This window comes from Nicotiana tabacum, chromosome 18 (genome assembly GCF_000715075.1).
Source record: "Nicotiana tabacum cultivar K326 chromosome 18, ASM71507v2, whole genome shotgun sequence".
NCBI lineage: Eukaryota > Viridiplantae > Streptophyta > Magnoliopsida > Solanales > Solanaceae > Nicotiana > Nicotiana tabacum.
In genome coordinates, this window is record NC_134097.1 from 70,847,050 (window position 1) to 70,867,887 (window position 20,838).

At 38.5% G+C, this 20,838-nt stretch overlaps 1 long non-coding RNA gene across 1 annotated transcript; it reads left to right on the plus strand.

The window, feature by feature from the left end:
- Positions 1–2,893: 2,893 nt before the first annotated feature.
- LOC107795647 (uncharacterized) lies at positions 2,894–4,955 on the plus strand. Its single transcript, XR_001650186.2, has 2 exons — positions 2,894–3,483; positions 4,654–4,955. It is a non-coding gene; the product is annotated as an uncharacterized LOC107795647 (long non-coding RNA).
- Positions 4,956–20,838: the final 15,883 nt, after the last annotated feature.

A 20,838-nucleotide genomic window follows, 5' to 3' on the forward strand; every position in this document is an offset into this window, starting at 1 on the left:
CCGACTCATTTAGCCCGGGATCATGTGGGCTTAGGCCCATAGTGGGCCGGTTCCACCAAAGCCCGGGACCGTTAGGCCCGGCCCGTTTAGCCCATTTAGGCCCGGGCCTGGCCCAGAATACAGCCTTAGTTCTACCGGTATAGGAAGTTTTTTACGCGTTATGGTTTTGGTTCTATGTGATTGAGTTAGTAGAGTGTTTTAGTTGTTGAGATCTTTATCTTACTTGTGATTCTGAGAAGAGGATGGGAACCTTATATTCATTTTGGATAGGTATGTTTGTACCAGGCTATGTGTTGCGGTGGGGTTATGTAAGGATGAGATTGCATGTGTTTTGCTTCATTTTTGTGGGATGGATTCGCAGTTTGGTACCGACGGGGAGTTTTATCTGTTGGACTTGTTTGTTCTCTCGTGTGTTTTTCTTTCCATATTCAGTCATATTCGAGTTATGCTTTTTGAGTTTGGATTGCGATAAATGTGTCTAGGTGGTGTTTAGTGTGGCTTGTTGGTCGAAAGAGAGTTATGAGTTTCACACGTTTATTGCATCATATATCAATTTTGGGAAGTGTTGGAACAAGGCTTGAGTCAATATGAGGTTATTTACCGGTACCAAGTTTAGTAAAGAGCGGTTATTGTGGTCAGAGTTGTTGTTGTGGGCTCATTGGTGATGTGGCATGTCTTGTGGATGTATGCATGAGATGTTACAGCTAGTTGAGTATATTACAGTGTGGTTGTGTGAGAATAGGGCTCTTATGGATGTGTAAATTTGGTTATAAGGCTTATCGGCATGAGTGGAAGGAATAATCTTCGGTTGAGATCATATTGTCGGGATTATGTGGATTGAGGTTACGTGGGATCACTCATGGGTATTTGTGTGGTGAGTTTATACAGTGATTTGATGGCTTTGCAATGACTCTTGGAACGTTCGAGGATGAATGTTTGTTTATGTCACGCCCCAACCTCGGGGAGCACGACCAACGCGCAACTAAGTTACCCAGTCAAGCAAGCCTATACAATGGCTTCTACCCGAACTTACCCATGAATAAGGAGATGATATATTTCATGAATTAGACAATGAGAAGATCATGTGGACAACACCAATTCATTACTATTAGTTACATCATTTATAAGTCTCAAAATACATACACTCTCATAGTTTGAAGTGGGACATGTGATGCAAATACAACATTACTAGTTTGACTTTCCCAACATCAATATACAACCCACACTATGTCTACGGAGCCTCTAACGGATAAAAAAGAGTAGTATGATAGTGCTGGTAACAAGGCTCCGACTATACCTCAAAACATAATACATAAGGAACAAAAGATACACGACCCCGAAATGAAGTAGGGCTCACCAAGCCAGTTGGGAAGAGGGTGTACTGCTATCAGTGATCAATGTCGCCTGCTGTGGAACCACCTGCATCCATTGAAGATGAAGCTCCCTCGGCAAAAGGGACGTTAGTACATATGAAATAGTACTAGCATGAATGACTAAATACCCTCTCAATAGAACAAGTACTAATACAAGAAGGAATAATCATAGAATCAATGGAAGCCTCAAAGAATACCAAAACATCAAGTTAGGAGCAAGAAAAGATTTCAAGTAAATTTACGTATTTTTGGTTGGGAGATCTTTAGCACCGATATACCACTGTGTCTTTAGCACGGAGTCCGATCACGGCCCAATCGGCTAGACTGTCTCACCTAAAGACATCCAATCACAATCACAATATCAATCATTATCTAAATCACAATCTCAAGCACAATCACCACTATGTGTGCGGCATGGCATCAGATCACGACCCAATCGGCTAGGCCGTCTCACCACAATGTCGTGTGGATTGACATCACCCTTTGCTAGCAATCATCTCATCTCAATTAAGGGGAATAATCATAATCCACTCCTACACCGGCACATGTAGTTTCGGGGTTAGGTTATTTCAACCTACCCTTCCTCGGTGACTAACGATTGTTGACATCCAATTTTGTCCCTCCTTTCTTCTAATTAATTTTCTTGAGCTTCTAAGTTACTAATAAACTGAACACCCTATTTTTGCTACAATTTTTTATAATTGTTACTACTACTACTACTACTACTGTTGCTGTTGCTGCTGCTGCTGCTCTTGCTCCTGCTCCTGCTGCTCCTGCTCCTGCTGCTGCTGCTACTCCTGCTCCTGCTGCTGCTCCTGCTCCTGTTGCTGCTCCTGCTCCTGCTCCTGCTGCTCCTGCTCCTGCTGCTGCTCCTCTTGTTGTTCTTGCTGCTCCTCCTCCTGCTGCTGCTGCTGCTGCTCTTCTCCTACTACTACTACTACTACTACCACTACTACTACTACTATTATTGTTGCTGCTACTACTACTACTACTACTACTATTGTTGCTGCTACTATACTACTACTACTACTGTTACTGCTGTTGCTGCCGCTGCTGCTACTACTGCTGCTGCCGCCGCCGCTGCTGCTGCTGCTACTACTGCTGCTGCTACAACTACATTTACTATTATCACTGTTATTATTATTACTACTACTACCACTTTATTATTATACTACTTTTAGTACTAGTATTATTATTATGATTATTTATTATCATTATTAATGCTATTGTTGCAATTAGTATTGTTACTACTTTAAATTATCTACTTAATATTATTTTATTATGTATAAATTAGTCAATTTACTAGGAAGAAAGGAATATTAAGACCATTTTAAGTCCAAAATTCGTCCATCAGCTAGCCCAGGACTCAGCCAACCAAATCAGGCCCAAACGAAATCTTCCACTTTAGCCCAAACAGTAGAACCCTCTGGAACTCCTACTAAAATGCTGTCGCTTAGCGTCTAACGATATCACATTTTTCCTAATCTCCCAGTTGTCTTCTTCCCCCCTTTTCCTCTTCTAGTCTAAATTCCATGGAACCTCAGCCATGGACAGATTTTGTTTACTCCATTTTTGTGCAAAACGTACTTTTAACAGAGTCTGTTGCTACTCAATCTCTCCAAAAACGCTCCTCTCTCTCTCTTCTTCAACGGGTCAGTCAACAGATAAAGCCAAAAGACTTCTGAAATTTTGATTCTCCAATTCTGAAGAACTGATTTCTCAGAGCTTTTGTTTGATTTTCATAACGGCTCTTATGGCCGTTTGAATTTCAAATCCCACCAAGGAATTAAGCCCTAGATTTTTCATTATAAATAGTGGTGTTTTGAGGCCATTGACAGAAGGGAGGGAGCCGCTGCCTTCACCCTTCGAAACCAAATTTTTGACCGCTCTTCTCCTCTCTAAAATTCACTCTTTGCCTATTAGCTATCTCCAAAAGAAAAGCTTTAACTTCAACACCTCTACTGTTTCTATTTGGTATTTACCATAGCAGAAATTTGGTTATCCTCTATTTATTTAGTCGAGTCTGCTTTTGTTCGAGAGGGAGGAGTAAAGTCGAGATCGAAGTTCGATAGCGCGTTAAGACCCGCCTCAGTTCGCTACCCTGCAAAAGGTCTGTATCTTCTCCTCTCGCTCTCGTCTTGATTGTAATTACAGTACGTTCCATGCCTGGTGCGTGTTTGCTTTGAGGGTTAGTTCCTATTAAGCCTTTATGTTTGATGCTATAAAAATGGCTCTAATTTGTGTTTGTTTAAGGGAATGATTCTATGACCGAAGTTGTTAGCAATAATTCTAAAGGAGATTGTGTTCTTATGTGTATTGTTAGAAGCATGCCCCACTAGTATTTGATAAAATGCTCACATGAAAATACCCATTTCCTTTTGCATACTTCTCTGTTAGATTCTATGATTTTAGGAAGGATTTTATAATGAGTTAAGTTTGGTTTGAAATAGCTCGTAATGAAATGGATGCTGACAGATCTTTCTCAAGTATTAACGTATATTTTGCTCATTTTGGAGAGACTTTAAGGAAGTGCGAACATGTCTTTGACTATTCGTATAGGGGGTCGAGTCTCGTTAAATCATAGAATATTCCTATAAGATGTTACTAAAATAGGAATGTTGCTTTAATGTAAAATACTGCTGCATTTGTTTCTGTTAGCAAAGGTTAGGTCCTTCCGGTTTATGGATAACTTGATATATGACTGGTTCGATATTAGCGTATGATTTTGTTTGATTTCCTTTTCTCGTCTGTTAGAAATCTGAATCTGCTCTGTTACATATTGATAATTAAAATGAACTTGAAGATAAACTTATGATGCTTGCTTACCCGTCAACTTATGACATAGATGAACTAATGTATAAGTCTTCGTTAGGATACCGATTCCAAGATAATCAAGTTCTAGCTAAACGTCATATGAATTTTAAGTGTGCTTTTGTATCAGTAATAGAAGGCAGGCCTATATCTTTTCTTTTCATCATTAAGATATGTCCTTTTCAGTTTATGTAGTAAATTTTGTTACCATTGATTGAGGAAACTTTAAACAAGAATAGTACTTAACATAAAGAGTCTATTTGCACTTTGAAAAGGAAAAGATGTGAATTCTGTTGGTATAGAATTGCGAAGTATGGTTCACCAGTTGTAACAATTTGAATAATTGTGTAGTTTTGTTTGTTTTGGTTTTCGTTTATCCTGATTTCTTTATGCACGCTTAAGAACCGAATCCCCCTTCTAATTCTTGTTTTATTCTCTTTTCTTTGTATGTACACTTTGGAGCAAACAGAGTCTTAATTCGCGACTCTTGCAGTGGAGTTTCATTAAGACTCAACACTACCACCACCACCACATGGAGTCCACATTACATGTCATCTTCCTTAGAATGCACCGGATAGCAAGAAAACAAGCAAAACGCGTGGGGGCGCCTATGGCGTCTTTCTTATATTTTTCTTTTACATTCGTTTTGTCTAACTTCTTGATCACAGATGATTTATTTGTCTGTGTTTATCTCATGTTGAGCATGGGTTTGATAATTAGCTTTTTTAATTATTTGTATTTTTCTGCTAGCCAATATAGTACCCATTTATCCCATAGGATTCGATCTATAGATTAAAGGCCAAAAATGTGAACTTATGAAGATTTGAAACCTTTTCATTAAATCTACTTTCTAACTCGTGAACTATTTGGAATCGTCCGAGATCTTGGTAAGTATTTCAAAAAGTAACTATGGCTGTATTGCATTTTAAATCATAGACTGTTTTCTTCAAACTAAGTTTTTTTTATGGATTTCGAACAAACCATCCTTCAACTTTCAAGTCAATCTTTAATAACAGTAGTTTAATTTTAGCGAATTCGTAAGTTTAACCAACATAGATAAGCTGCTTAGAGTTTTACAAATATTTATGCTAAATCCCTCTTTGCAACATGGAGAACTTTTGACGCTTCTTTTACTTAGTTGATTTGATCATTTATTAACCCTATAAAGTTAAAGTCATTTTATACTTAACTACGAGCTATTTTTATTACTTACAAAATACTTAAAAGGTATGCTTATATTATGTATTTACTTACCTTATATTAATTAACCTAAGTTTGGCCGGTTAACCGTAGTTAACGGATCATATAGGGTGCTTTAATAACCTTCCCTATATGATTAATTAGAACCCTTACCCATAATCTTAAGGTTAAGTAAACGGTAAAAACAGAATTAACTTTAAGCATTATTTAGTAAATAGGTGTCCAGAATTGCCAATATGTTATGCTCTAATTTGACCCGTGTTAAAATGGGGTATAACAACGATACTCCCAAATGTTTATTATATAAAGGACTTTCAGCTCATTTCATAGTCTTTCAGCCACAAATGTAATATCATTCTTGGCACCTTGGCCTTATTTCATATTTCATGTTCACCCCTTTAAGCATCATCAAGTATTATTATCAACAAAACATCTCTAATCATGACTTTCAGTACACATATGAGCAAATAAGAGTCTTGGGCACATTGAGCTTTCTTCCACATTTTAGCATAAAACTAGCAATTGAGACATGCGTGAATTCATAATATTTCGACACAGGGTGACATTTGAATACACTCTCGGAGAATAACACAATATGATAAGAGCATTCAGAGTATATTTTGAACATATATCTTTCGACACAGAGTTTATTTGCAATAGTCGAATTTATAATAAATAACTCAGTATATGAGAAGTAAGTAATTGACCCATCATTCTTGAGACTTACGCGAATATCGTGGGATTCGATTCTAAGAGAAAAGTTTAGTCAACATACCTTTCCTTGAGCTCCCTTGAATTACTATAGTGCTCCGAAAATCTTAGCAACCCCAATCTATTTTGAGACATAACAAAATTGAACACAAATTAGGAAGATATTCGGGGTTTCAACTCATTTGAGAATTTTATCAAGCACTAGGTGGGCATTATGATTTCAAGGTCCTCCTATGGTGGATTCCTTCACCCCACAACCCAATATCTATCCTTTTGATCTCAACAACCTTTCCACAACTTTGTTAGTACATTCATGCATAGATAACACCCCCTATACCTAAGAATCACACTCCTCATTACCCATCTCCTACCCCAAACTCGAAATTGAAGACTAGGGTATGAAATCTTACCTCTTGGATGAAGACCTTGTGAGTTTTCCTTGTGAATTCTCCAATTCTTGAGCAAGGATTGACGAACAATTAGCTTAGTAATCCCCCTCTCACTCTAGACCACTTTCCTCTCTCTAAAATATCAGTTAGAACCATCCAAAATAAACGCTCAGTTGTTTTTATAAAAATGGGATCGGGTAAAAAATTTCATAACTTAAACTCTACGAAGTTGGGTCTATGGTCGTAGACCGTACCGTGAAACTACTATGCAGTCCACAAAAGGGACCGTAGAAATGGCCCCAAGAACTGGGCAGGTCTGGACAGGTCTGCGACTGATCTGCGGTCGCACAATGGACTGCAAAACCTCCTTTCGAAGTTTTCTCCTACTGGTTCTGCATATGCGGCTGCATATTGGACCACATAATGGTCCTCAAAATTAGCTTAAGTCTTGCTTCACTCTGCTACCAATATGTAGCCGACAAAGTGGTTTTGCGGTTATATAGTGGACCGCAGAAACACCATGGTCTGCAAAATGGTTCCTTCAACTCCCCGACGTACTGTACAATCATCAATCATCAAAAACATAAGCTTACATTGGCATCACAAAACCCCAGGTTCTATGTAAAAAATTTTCGGGGCCTTACAGTTTAAGAGGGGGAGAATATAACGACCCGATCAGTCATTTTAAGATTTAGCATTCCCTTCAGTGGTTCGAGGCCTTGAGTGAATTCATATTGTGTATAATGACTTGCATATATCGTCATTTTTGATTTCCGAGTGTTCCAAGATTTGATTTGGAAGAATATTTTTCATTTTAGAAGCTTAAGTTAGAAATAGTAACCGAGGTTCAGATTTTATGAAAATGACCCTGGAATAGTATTTTGATGCTTCTGATAGGTTTGTATTGTGATTTTGGACTTGAACCTATGTCCGGAATAAAATTCGGTGGCCCGTAGGTTGATTTGACTTGTTTTACCAAAAGTTAGTAATTTAAAGGTTTAGCATTTTCCTAAGTTTGAACATTGTTTGACTTTATGGCTATCAGGTTCGGATATTTATTTCAGTACTAGGAATAGATCTGTTTTGCTATTTGGAACTTGTCCACAAAGTTTGAAGTCATTCCGAGTTGATTTGATAGGAATCAGACGCGTGGTTATATTTTTAGAAGTTCTTGAGTTTTAATGTAAATTTCATGCATTTTGATGTCTGATTCATATTTCCGGATGTTATTTTGATGTTTTGATCATACAATCGAGTTTGTATGATGTCTTTATACTTGTGTTGATGATTGGTGTAGAGCCCCAGGGGCTCGGGTGAGTCTCGAACGCGTTTCGGAGAGTTACGTGATGCTTCAGTTTGTTGTTGTGTTGCTGGTGCCTCGAGTCTCACAAATCCAAGACACTGTTTGCATTTGCTACACTCGCATTTTCAAGATGGGGGGTCGCATTAGCGAGGTTCACTAGGATCTATCAGGTTCGCATTTGCGAACACACTGTTCACTTTTGTGATAGGATCCTTGGCTAAGCTGGATCACATTTGCGATCACATGATCGCTTTTGCGAAGGGTCTGATTTCGCAAATGCAAAGTCAGGGTCGCATTTGCAACATTCCCTGGGGTCATCAGGAGCCACATTTGCAATGGTGTATCGCATTTACGACATTTGTACCTGAACAAAAGTGCTGGAAGACAGAATTCTGGTCTTATTTTAATATCTTTAAACTTTGACTCAGTAGGAGGCGATTTGGAGAGGGTATGTTTACATACAATTATTGGGTAAATAATTTTCATCAATTTTTAATTATATTACATGATTATATATGAGACTTAACATCTAAATCATGAGATTTGAAGGAATATTTTGGGAATTTTTGTCTATGTTTTGAAAAATGAAAAATTGAGATTTGAGAGTCAAATAGACTTGGATTTGAAAACAGAACACATATATGGACTCGTGGGGTTATGGCTTATCGAGATCTACCCTTGGACTCGGGTTTTGACCAGGCGTCCAGGGGTTGACTTTTGTTGACTTTCGGGAAATTGTGTAAAATCTTTTCATTAATTAAAATTGGTTTCTCTTGCATTATTTGATGTTATTAAGTCAATTTTCGTTATATTTGAGCCAAGCGGTGGTGAATTGTGAAGGAAAGCTAATTTTGACTGTTGATTTGGCCTAGTTGAAATAAGCATCTTGCATAACTTTGTGTGAGGGAACTACCCCGTAGGGATTGGCTTAATTGCACTATTTGAATTATATATTAGACGTGTACACGAGGTGACGAGTGTGTACACGACATTATATATGGAAATTGACCGGTCTAAACTATTAGGCTTCTTTCATATATTTAGTTGAAGTTGTCATATTATGTTATAGTTTTTATTGATAAGTTTACTCTTACATGCTATATTTCAAGTTGTTAGAATATATTCTATCTTTTATCGTCAAGCTTACTCTTATATGCTTTAATTGAAGTTGTTACCTCTTTGATTGTTATGCTACCTATTTTATTGTTTGAGTTATTCTTATTGGAAGTCATTATTACATGTTATCTCTTTTATTGTCGAGTTTATTCTTTAGTTTAATTGCGTTGTTGTAATTCTTGTTTTGATCTACTTACCGTACTCTCGTCTTATTGTTGTTGTTCTTGCACCCGTTGTTGTTGAGCTGTGGGCTAAGTATTGTTGTGGTGTTGGTATTGTTATTATGGTAATGTTGTGACATATGGGCACGTGTGGTACGTGTTATTATATTGTGTTGTTGCATTTTGGAACATGCAGAATTGTTGAGAGGATTGTCGGGGTATTTGCACCTGAGTTATTTGTGATATTGTTATTATTGATATTTGCACATGCGGCGAGACAAGCGGGCTATATATGTTGGGTTTGTGTATTTGATAAGACAAGGTGTGATAATTATTGATGCGTGTGTGGTGAGATGAGGCATACATTTATTTTATTATTACACACGCGATGAGATAAAGCGGGCTATGTCGGGGATGATTTGTGATGGCCTGGGGACATCAATATTGATAATATTGTGTGGTGGGGTAAATATCTTTTGTGTGTCATGCATACTACGTATTTTGATATGTTGTTTTCATTGTGCTACTCGGTGTCTCTGATTCTTCTTCTTGACTTGAGTTGTGATAGTACACTTGTACACGTATACACTGTAACATATCATCTATATCAGTCCAGGAGTATGAATCATGTTATTTAGAGATCATGTACATGTATTATTGTATACCTGCTTTCTGTGTGTGAATTGGACTATTAGCACGTGAGTTGTCCATGCGAATAAGAGATATTGTTACAATTTGCACGTGAGTTGTTCGTGCAGATATAAGGTATTAATGGTATTGGCTCGTGAGGTGTCCGTACAGTATGTGAGTTGTCTATACGATTATGATTGATAATGTGGGCACGAGATGCTATGTGATTATGATTTTGTGATTCGGAACTCATGCTTTGAAAATATGATGTGTTGTACGTCAGGTGATTCTTGGGTAAACTTTGTGATAGAACGGTTGGTTATTTAGTTGTCTTCAATTTCCTTATTGTCTTCACTGGTACTTTAAATGTGTTCTGATTACTTGTTGTCTTATCACCTATTTACTCCATTATGCTATTTGTTGTTTCTAGTTTTCATTGCTAGTGTTACATTGTCATTCTTTCTATGATTCAGTTTTACATTGATATTAGTACCATTATTAGCTTTATGCTGATATACTGCATGGGTTATTATGTCTAGTAGGTATTTTGACTTGAACCTTCTCACTACTTCATCGAGGTTAGTCTTGATAATTACTGGGTACCGCTGTATTGTACACATGCTATGTTTCTGCACATTTTTTGGCAGATCCAGGTACCTCGGAGAGTGCCAGTCATTAGTTAGCTGATTATGAGTTGCGACGGAGACTTCAAGGTATACCTGACATTGCATTCGCAGGCTTCGAAGTCACCTTCCGGAGCCTTACTTTGTTACTATTTGTTTCCATTTCAAACAATGTTGTATTTGATATTTTTAGTTACTCTTAGAAGAGCTTATGACTTCGTACTACCAGTTTTGAATTTGTACGATGAAATACTCATTTCAGAGATGTTATGTCATTTACTAGTTATAGTTGATAGTTAAATGGTTAGATTTGTCAATAACTCGGTATTTGTTGGGTTTACCTAGTCCTAAAGATTATGTGACATCACGATCCTCAAGGAGAGATTTTGGGTCGTGTCAGCATTCCAAGACTAATTTTAGGACTAGATTATTTAGCTAGAAAGAACAAAAATAAAAATAAAAGTAAATTAAAGTGATAAAATTTTTAACGAAGAAAATTTACTAACAATAATAGCAAAAATAAGATAAAAATAATAATTATATGGGAAAATCCTTGAAAGGCATGGAGATCAAATAAGTGTGACGTGTAAGTTATTTGATTTTTAGATATTGAAATTAGGTATGGAGATGTCATGACCCAAAATCCACTAGTTGTTATGGTACCTGACCCAACTCGCTAGGTAAGCCAGCTAATAGCTATCCAATTCCAATAATATTGATAAGATAGTTAAACAAATGAAATTTTCTTAATCTTATACATTTTTCAAGGACTGGTAGTACAAATCATGAGTTTCTAAGAATAGAATTTACAAAGCTGATATGAAGTAAATACATCTTCTATTTGAAAAGTACATAAACAGAGTTTTATAAATATACGGCTATCGTGAACAAGAGGCAGCTACAACAGGGATGGAGGTACATCTTCCAATCCAGCTCTCGTCGAACACAGCAACATCGACATACAAAATCTGCACGCAATGTGCAGGAAGTGTAGTATGAGCACAACCGATCCCATGTACTCAATAAGTAATAAACCTAACCTTAGGTTGAAAGCAGTGACGAGCTGGAACATAGGTGGGGTCCACCACCAATCACTAATAGCAGTTCATAACAACGTATGCCATATAGATAAGGAAGTAACTCAAAGATAAGAAAGCTTAGCATTTTCACAGTTTTCCGAAAATAGTTCCGATTTTCAAGAATATCAGTGAAGACTCAAATCCTTTACCGAACTCGTCGTAAAATATGAGAAAGTTTGAAAACTGTAATTTATCTAAAAATCCTTTTCACAGTAAATAGGACGTTTCATTTTCTTTCCAGATAGCAAGTGTGAAATGCCTCTCTATGACCACATATCAATGTGTGTAAAAAAATCATGAATGACGTGATACCGTACAGTATGAGGAAAATGCGTCTCTATGCATGTATGTCATATATGCATGCTAATGCCATGTATCCTAGAGATGACTCATGTACTCACACTCTCAGAGTACTCAATCTCACTGTCTCACACTTTTCACTTATCATGCTTAACCACTTAGTACTATATATAGCCCATACGGCCCAGGGAAATCCATCCTGGAACATATACAACACTGACTATAAGTCACCCAGTACCGAGGAAAAGGGCAATCCAATCCTGTGGAGAAATCCATCTCCAGGTATCAAGTACTTCGGACAAATCCATGTCCAGGTTAATCCATCCCTCAAGAATATCATCCGCGCTCACTGGGGGTGTGCAGACTCCGGAGGGGTTCCTTCAGCCCAAGCACTATAATCTGCACGAACAACTCACGTTCTGCACGTACAACTCACGTGCTGCACGGAAAACTCACGCGCTATAGTATCAATACCAGAATCCGCTTGGACAACACACGTGCTGCATGGACAACTTACGTGCTATAGTATCAATAACCTCACAATTAGGCCCTAGGCCTCACTCAGTCATCAATCTCTCCAGCCTCACTCGCGTGCTCACAATTTCATGGAACTAGCCCGATAACAATGATATGATGTATCAACAAACAACAGCTGAGATTAAGATATGATATGAATTCATGAATAAGACCGAGTACAAAATATCAATAAAATCAGTGATGTGACAGCAAGACACGACCTCTATGGGTCCTAACAATATCATCATTAAGCCTAGGCGGGTTATCTAACATGATTTGACAGCTCAGTTACTTAATCACATGGTGAAAGCACATATATTAACAAAATAGGACCATTAAATAGTGACCATGGAACAACAGAGTCACAATTCACAGGGTGCAGGCCCTCACACCCATCACCTAGCATGCACGTCACCTCAAAACCAATCACATAACACGTAATTAGGGGTTTCATACCCTCGGCACTAAGTTTAGAAGAGTTACATTCTCAACCAAGTTAATTTCAGACACTGAGTAGGCCCGGCGATGCTCCAAGAATGCCATCACACGCGTAGCGACCTCCGAACGGCTCAAAACTAGCGATTAACAACTCAAATACATCAGATAAAGCCCAAGGAAACAATTACAAATGATAAAGATCGAATCCTAAATCAAATTCCAAATTCATCCAAAAAATACACCCGTACCCGAACCTCGGAACCCGACAAAACTCACAAAATCCAACAATCCATTCGATTATGAGTCCAACCATACTAGTTTCACTCAAATCCGACTCCAAATTGGTGTTCAAAACTCAAAAATTCCTATTATGAAACTTTAGGCCAAAACCTCCAATTTCTCCTTAAAATTTATCAAACAATTGCCAAAAATAAAGATAGATTCATGAAATATAATCAAAACTAAGTAGAGAACACTTACCCCAATCCTTGTGATGAAATTTGCTCCAAAAATTGCCTCAATCCGAGTCTCACATCTCAAAATATGAAGAAAGAACCAAAACCTCGATTTTTATAACTCTGCCCAGTACTTTCGCATCTGCGGATAAGTGGCTGCATTTGCGACCTTCACTTTTGCGTAAAAAGGGCTCGCATTTGCAAGACAGACAACTTCTGCGATATCCATGACCGCATCTGCGGTCGCGCTTCTGCGCAAATACCTCCACACCTGCGGACCTTCACTCCTCAATGAAATCTCACATCTGCGATGCCTGTCCCGCATTTGCGGTCATCGCACCTGCTCAATATCAATCGCAGGTGAGGAACACCAGAACCAACAACTCCTCAACAATAGCAACATGAAGAAAAATGGTCTGAAATCGATCCGAAACACGCCCGAGCCAGTCGGTGTTGATATCCAATTTTTCCCTATATATTTTTATACCCAAAACACTTCCAAAATAACACATATGTGCATATATAAGCATACCAAAAGATTTTGGCATTTTAATGATTTTTAAACCAATTTATGGCCTATTTTTACACCATTAAGTCCCATAATTATTCCCCAAAGCTTGCCATTTTGGATGATAATTTATTTCATTCTCACATTTACATCAAAATATAGCTAACATGATTTTTGCATATTTTTACAAATTCGTTTGGTGTTTTTAAAACTAAATTGCATATAATTGCAATACTAGCCTCTTTAAGATTTTATCGCATTTTATAATTATAAAAATTGATCCTAGTATTTTAAATTAATATTTATATACTATTTACTGATTCAGTACTTTTAATTTAATTTCAAAATCATTTTTTAATATTTTTATAAAACAAAAGGGAAAACTGGCTATTTAATATGTAGCCCCATTTACCTTTCAGTATTAGCCTAAATTAACCCCAATCTTAACCCCCAATTGGACCAAAATCCCCAACCCCATTACCCAATTAACCCAACCCAATTACCCAATTAACCGAACCGGCCCGTGTTCTTTTCAATCTGAGCCGTTGATCATTTTGATCAACGGCCCAGATTCCCCCTTACCTTAATTAATTCCAACGACCTTATCCCCATCCCCATTCTCTCCAAACCCGCGGCCTTTGGTTCCCTCGTCTCTCTCAAACTCTCTCAACCCCTGAAACCCTAGAAGCCGCCTACCCCCTCTCCGACCCAAAATCCACCGGAGTCCATGGTTAATCTAGCCATGGACGATCTCTACTCACCATATTCTGCTCCTATACACCTGCTCGCTGAAGATTTGAGGCTAGACCTCGAAGGTCTTCATCTAGACCTTGGCCGATTCGAGATTCTTTGGCCGTTTCTGGCCTTGCTCCGGCGTACTTTAGCGTCTTGAGCTTGGATTCGACCTTATCAGCTCAGATCCGCTCTCGTGACTTCCAAGCCTTCTCGTCCTTTAAGGTTCTCAGAAATCGTAACCTATTCGAGGTTGATTTTCGTTTTATTCTTTCAGATCTGTGATAGATCTATGCTATATTTGACGTTTTGAGTGTTTTCCCATAAATTCCTTTTCAAAATCGTTGGTTTTTCAAATTAGGGTTTCTGAAAATCTTTCGATTTTTGTTGTTCTTTTCTTTCAGCTGTTTGTCTGCAGTATGCTCGTATGTTCTCCTCCCCTATTTACGCATGTATTGTCTTCCTACTTTTATATGTATGCTCACATGATTAGTCTGCTTTTTTTTTCTCACTCTTTACTACTGTGTTTCTCGATGTTTTGTTTTTCTGAACTATGTTCGTGTTCTTGTTAAGCATGTTTCGTCTGTTCTGTTTAAACCCCCATCCTTTCTTAAGTTCCGAAGTTGTTTGAACATGTTCTTCATGCCTTAAAATGGTTTTCTTTTCTTTGATTGTTTCAAGCCTTCTATTGTATTTGCCTGATTCTCATAAGACTCCTTGAGTCTGTTCACTTGCCTTCTCATTTCTGTGTTTGATTCAATGGGGAAACCCTAGAATTTGGGGGTTTTTTCTTGGAAAATCAAATTAGGGTTCCACTTTGGGATCCTGTACCTTCAGACTCACTATGAGTCTATGGTTGAACTTGTATTCTTTTGTTTATGATTCTAAATTCTTCGATGTTAGACTCTTCTGTTTGAAGTGTTTGCTTTATATATGATAAACTCTTCTTTCAAAAGGTCTTTTGCCAACTTGTGATTGATTCCGAATTCCTTTTTATGAGGATTCATTGAGTGTTACTGATTTTCTTTAAAATAAGTTTCTCTTCACCTTTTCTGGGTTGGATCTATTTGTGCCAAGGCTCAAACCTTGATTTTTACTGACTGTTGATTGATTGCCTTTCCTTATTTGCCCAAACCGTGTACTACTAGACTCTTTCCTTAAATAAGTTTATGTGTATTTACCCTTATTGTACTGCCTTAGAAAAGATTTTAAAATCAAATCCTTTCCTTATTTGTCATGCCCGTTTGAAAGCAATCCCTTGGCTGAAGGGAAATCTGTGTGATTGACTTTCAAAATTATTTTCTTACCTTCTTCTCACTTGTCTTCTGCACTATAAAAGGGGCTACCCCTTTTGCACTTAAGACGGACATACAGAGAAAGACTTCGAACTTTTCAATACTTTCTCTACTACTACTTTCTCAACCTCTAGTATTGAGCACTCTGCTCCTCTTCTCTTTCTACTTTCTGAAACATTCTTGAGTTCTCTTTGAACTCTCAAGTATTTGTTGAAGACTCGATTTTGCTCCTGCTGACTTCTGGCTGTGTACTTGCTTTTGTTGTTCTGCTATTCTAGTACTTGCAACTGGTATGTCATTCTTAGTTAAATAATGCCCCTTAACTATGTGTTTATTTCCTAGCCTGTCATGCTCTCTCTTTCACCATGTGTTTACATCTTAGTCTGTTATGCTTTCTTTCCTTATGTTTCTTCAACTCTATATGTACTCTTCTCATGTGAATCCCTTCCCTTTACCCCTTTGTATGAGAGTACGGTTCTAGCCATGATAGCACTCTGTTATTGCTGCCCATGACTTTGAACTAGGTTATTTTGAACTCTTTACTCGAATCAATTCCCACTTCCCTTTTCCCCTTTATATGTTGAGCCTGATTTGGGTCTGGTGGTGTCCTAATCACCATCTAGACTCAGGTCTGACCTCTAAGGTCTGCTCTTAACGTATTTGGACCAAACAAATGGTCAGGGGTGTGCCAGTCAACACCTATGGTTGGGTATGACCACCATTTGCTATGGCTCCCCAATCCCTCTTTCACTTTGCACTCATTCCTAGTTCTAAGTTCTGCCCCTCTCTGGTAAGCCATACTTTGGGACCCTTGAGCTCCCAGTGAACTTGGATGTCTGAGGGCTGGCTATTCCGCACTGCACTATTTTAATTCTAAATGGTATCCTGAGTGTAAGAAATGCCGGGAATCCTTGAGATTCCTTGGAACTTTGAAACACTTTGGATAAAGAGAAGGCTTTGGAAATTTGGAATTGGTTAATCACATGTTATTGGACATTAAGATTGAATTAGGCTGCTCGGATCTAGCTGTTAGTTTTTAATGTATTTATTTTCTTTCTTTTGGTCTGTAATAATTTGTATAAAGGATTTGGGGAATATAGTAAAAGGGTGTGGGAGGGGTTTTACATTCTTGCATCAGTAGGGGTAGAAACCATGCTTTAGGATTTTAATTTTTTAGAAATCCTGCCTATAGGGCTGTTCAATATTTCTGGTTCCACATCACCTAGAGACCATGCCTATAGGGTCAACGCTTCATTGTGTTACAAATCACTTAGAAATCATGCCTATAAGACTTAACGTTCATGTAATCAATGCATATAGAGATCATGCTTATAAGGAATGCATATGCATTCGGCAAACTGTAGGGTTAATTAACACAATCATCTTTTACAAGTTCAATAACAGGTTTTAAAAATAAAAATAGATATCATGCCTATAGGATCAGCATCAAACTAGTCTGATTCGCTTAAAGTAATAATGATCTATTAACTGGTCCTTAACGTCTTAATACAACAACGATTTCAGAAGTCTTAATTCTTTGACAAAAACTCTCCCGACTCAGTATGCTTTTAAATCCCTCAAATCGACATCTTTTTCTGAAACAGTTTCTTTCTAAACATTCTGTCTAAACGTTTTACTCAGACCCTGAAATTGTCTTTTAAAACAGTTGCAAGTTACCCTTTCCTTAGATATTTCTATCCCTGAAACTCTTTCACAATCATTTCTGTGTTTTATTTTTACTGCAGTCCATACTTTCTTTTCAAAACTCCTCTGCATTAGACTACTTTTTTCTGAAACCAGTACCTTTTAAATCACTCGCTTGAAATACCTTAATTTCTGACAATTGGATCCAAGTTTCCTAATGCAGACTTTCTATCTAAACATCTGGTTTGAACCAGTCTGTTCGCTGTTTAAGTTTAATTTAAAGACCAAATCAGTATGTGCCAAGACATACTAAACTAAGTGTTTGTTTGATTAAGGGGTTTACTTGAGTCTTACCTATTTGTTTTGTTCATCCTTATATTTGTTACTTGTTTTGTATGTCGCAATTAGAATTTTAACCTTTGAACCCCATATATGCCTATATCCATTTTCTTCCCCTTTAGGATTAGAAGTCATGATACCCCGGGACTGATAGGTTGGGACGGGTACTAGCATGCAATAAGTAAACGAGACTGATCGCGTTTAAATACCTTAACGGGGTGGGAAGGGTAGATATGGATATGATGACCGATGCGCTAATATCACGCGCGACCCCTCTTCTGAGGAGTGATCGCTGGGTATTGCATTGAAGTGATCCATATTAATTATAAACTTAGGACTCCCCTCCCTTTATTTGCTTTCATCGCTTCTTGTAAAACTGTTCAAATCTTTTTTTCATGAATTTCTGCCCTCTCTACTTGTAAAGTCACAATTATAACATGGCCGGGAACCACACTAGTGGATCTTGAGGGGTGCCTAACACCTTCCCCTTGGGATAATTTCTATCCCTTACCCTAATCTTTGGTCTTTTCATCTCAAACCCTTCTTAAAGTGTCCTAATGCACTATAATCATTAAGTGGCGACTCTTCAACTTCTAAATCCAATTCTCGAAAGGGAATAGAGTTGTCCTCCTAATGTCGTATACCCGATTTCTGACCCTACGGTTAGAGAAAAAGGAGGCGTCGACAGCATGGCGACTCAGCTGGGGATTTCCTTTAGGCTTTTACCATTGCATGTTGCTTGTGACTTTATTATCTCATTAATTGCTTTATTTACTGTCTTTTATTCTTTCACTACGAAACTGACTTGGCTCTTCATGTCTTTTCTTTCCTTTAGCTGCTTTCCTTTACTACTTTATTTCAATGTTGTTTTAATCACTGTAATTATTGTAATCATTTATCTTATGAACGTGAAAATACATGTCAATTTGTTTCATTCTTGTAAACTGCATCTTCAATATCATATTCCACTCGTGCCAAACAAACACCATAGCAACGCTTATAATGAGTGGTTGAACTCTTCCGATATTATCACCCTTTAAATTCGGCAAAGGCGTATTTGTGGTAAAACCAGTCGATCAGCGGTGCAGTCGATGGTTCCGTGCCTTTCCCTCTTGAGTTGTCCGCTCAAGGGTACCTGTCTAATACCCCAATAGAAACCTTACTCTGTCTAACTGTGCATGCATCATGGTCAAACCTAGCCGAGTCAGTTATGTTGTCCACATAATGACTCATTAAGATAGCCTTGTCCAAAGTCCATCGAGTTTCCCTGAAACCCAAACGGACACCTATATGTTCTGTGCATTTATTTGGAGGACTAAATGCTTTTTATGCTAATTATTGGTTTAAATAGTCGAGTCTGGCGGGGTAAGGGTCTAACATTCTGTTTTGTAGAAAATGAGGCACGAAGTCCCCAGATTTGATATGGTAACCAACATTCATCCAAGGTTGCTGAATTGGTGAGAAGATATTCACTCCAGTGATCAGACACTCGTCCGCAAATACTTAGGGAATCTGCCTTCTCTTCTAGAAATTCAGCCTGACAATAAAATCATAGAGGCTGCAACTCTGTTTTGGGATAGTGACTGGTCCGTATTCCGCTTCGGGAACCTCGAAATGACTCCTTTGCTCGAAGAAATAGGAGGCTTAGCTGGTATTCCTTGGGAGACTCCAGGTTTGCTTATGCCAGAGAATCGCAAGGGTAGGGGTTTCCTTAAGATGATGGGACTGAAGAAGAACCCAGACTTGACCTGTTTGAAAGACTCCTACATCCCATTCGACTATCTGTACGAGAGGTATGACCATAGCAAGTCATACCGCACCTACTCAGATGAATTTGCTCTCACCTCACTGGGGCATATTCACATAAGGGTCTTCGTATTCATGTTTTGTTTCCTGGGGATGATAGTGTTCCCTATGAAGAAGGCTAGGATCCACACCAGATTGGCCATGGTAACCAAGACTCTGATAGAAGGAATCGGTGGACAGCCTTTCAGCATAGTGCCCATGATTGTTGCTGAGATATACCAGGCTCTGGACAACTGTCAGCGAAAGGCCAGTCATTTTGAGGGATGCAATTTATTACTTCAGCTCTGGCTCATGGAGCACCTTCAGAAAAGAGAATACCGACAAGAGATCTTATGCAGAGACTGGGATGATCACATTGCCTTCCACCAGCCAATGCGTATGAATTATATGCCTAACATGTTCGCTCAGCCAGAGGACGCTGGAAGATGGGTGGATCTATTTGAGAATCTAAAAGAAGACCAGGTATAGTGGATGGTCTAATGGTTCCCTACGGAAGAATTCATTATTCGATTCCCGAGATGCTCCATTTCTCATACTCATTGGTCTAAGAGAAACTTATCCCTATGTTCCCCTCCGAGTCATGAGGCAGGCTGGGAGAAAGCAAATCATACCAAGGGTCGACAAAATGAATCACTTTAGGGACGATTTCCAGGACGATGATAGCCCTCACAAATGCCAAGCTCAACACATATGGCATTGCAAGCTCGTTTTGGGGAAAGAATCTATTGAGCCAGACAGGTATCACGTTGGTTGCGTACCGCACTATTCGGGTTGGTTGGAAGATAATCACAAAGGTATGGGTCAGCCCTGGTTCATTCACAGACACAGAATCATCGACGAGAAAGCTGAAGCACGGGTTAAGTACAATCAACTGTGCAAGAGGATTCGAGAGTGTGAAAGTGAGCATCAGGAAATACAAGAAGCCCATCAGAAGTTGATCGAGGAATGGAAAGATATGGTTGTTAGCGGCAACAAGCGACTAGGGTATTTGGAGGGAGGTCTAGTGGAGCTCGAAGGAAAGTTCCTCAAGAGAATTGAAGATTGTCGAAACGCTGAAGGGAATGCAGGCGGACATTTGGCCCAAGCTTATCTGCTGCTAGGACTGCGCGAGTTGGTGAATCTGTTCGAGGGGGATGCCGAATCTGGGGAAGGTCCTTCTGGGACCAAGTAGTTAGGAGTCTTTCTTTTCGCTTTTAAATGTAATAAGGCCAATAGCCATTAGTGACATTTTTACTTTCCGCTATTTTAGTGTCGTTTTGGGATTCGTCTTATTTTTATCAATAAAATGAGGCACTTAGCATTATAAGTTCTCCAAGCTAATTTGTCGCTAGGCCTACCTCAGGTACAACGAGGCACCCAAATTAGGACGCGATTTATATTCTTGCACAATGTGTTTAAATATTGCAACA